Source organism: Tenrec ecaudatus, chromosome 1, assembly GCF_050624435.1.
Source record: "Tenrec ecaudatus isolate mTenEca1 chromosome 1, mTenEca1.hap1, whole genome shotgun sequence".
Lineage (NCBI taxonomy): Eukaryota > Metazoa > Chordata > Mammalia > Afrosoricida > Tenrecidae > Tenrec > Tenrec ecaudatus.
In genome coordinates this window covers 68,505,271-68,506,847 of record NC_134530.1, presented here as the reverse complement: position 1 = coordinate 68,506,847, position 1,577 = coordinate 68,505,271, and positions in this window count along the sequence as shown.

Genomic DNA, 1,577 nt, shown 5'->3' with positions numbered 1-1,577 from the left:
AATAAAAAAGCTGTTAATAATCATTTTTAAACTATGGTGCATCCATAACCGAATGAATGGTATGTAGCAGTGGTGTGGGGAGAAGGCCACGCGGCATTTTAAGCTATTTGTGAGGAGGTATGCATCATTTGGTTCTTGTGGGATTAAATTTTATGTGTGCTTGTTATGAGGGGGCTTCAAAAAGTCCGTGGGAAATGGAATGAAAAGCTAATGGAATGTTTCTCATGAACGTTTTGAAGTTCCCTCCAGTATTAATTGAAACTGAGAGAATAGCCACTAAGCTGTGAACAGTGCCTTTATCCAGGGACCTGGGGGCGGAGGATGGAGGAGGGCCTTTCTACTGTCACCTCTCAGCCTGTACTGAGGGACTCCAGCTCCCAGCGACACCGCTGCACACAACACAGCTGCTCCTTTGGGTTCCCCGGGCTGTCAATCTGCATGTGTGCCTGTGCTTGGGGGCGGGCAGGGGTGGGGGGTGGGCAGAATTACTCTACAGGAATGGACGGCCTCATGGTCTTCTAGTGGAGCAGCTGGTGGGTTCGAACTGCTGACCTTGTGGCAAACAGGCCAACTTGTAGCCCAGGATACCCCCAGGGTTCCTTTAAGGAAATATGAATTAGACAATTAAAGTACATATATTTTTGGTAGTTTATTAGCTCTTTGTAGAAAATGGGAACAGTACCCCTCCTCACAAGCCTTTTGGCATATCCACCCACCCCTGCGCTGGACTCTAGTTCCAGCTGGAAGCGGGCAGGCAAGCTCTGGGCCTCACCTCTCAGCCCGGGCCATCTCCTGTGCTTGGTTGCGCTTGTAACGTCAGACTTGTCAGAGGCAGCTTGCCAGGCCTCTCTCCCGAGGTGCCTTTACGTGGACTGGCACCTCCAAGCCTCGGGGGAGCAGCCAAGGGAGCATGCCTGCGCTACCCAGGGGCTCCACTGCCCATCGTGGTTCAAGGCAGCTCTACCTGTCCCCATGCTCAGGCCGAAGGCCAAGCGTGGCGCCTCTGGTCTCGGTAGCAGCCTGACCAGCTATGCCTCGAGGACAATCGCCTCACCGGCATCTGGCCACTTGTCACCACGCCTGCCTGGATGTCTGTCCGAGTCCCTCACCCTCTTGCTCAGTGTCAGCTTTGCTGTCCTCTCAGCTGCAGCGCAGCTGGCCACGCCCCTCGGGCCTTTGCTCCAGCGGCCCCGCCTGCGAGGGGCAACTCCAAGTTGGTTAGGGGAACCCCTCTGCGGCTTCAAGTCTTTCCCTGGAATCTCATGTTCTCAACAAGGCTTCCCCTGACCTCCTTAATTAATATCAAACCTCCTCCCATCACCACCTTCTAGCTAACTAGGTATCAAACCTGTCACCGCCTCGGTCCCAACTCAGAGCCAGCCTAAGGACAGGGTAGAACTGATCCGGGAAACTTCCCGGGCTTGCCCATCTTTCTGGAAACAGCCTCGGTCCGCTCTCACGGAGCCCAAGGGAGGTTTCAACCGCCTTCCTTTTGCTGGGCAGTCACTACTTCCCCATGTGTGTACAGTGTCCTCATGTGGCAGTCCCACCTACTGGAACACAAATGTCACAGGGGC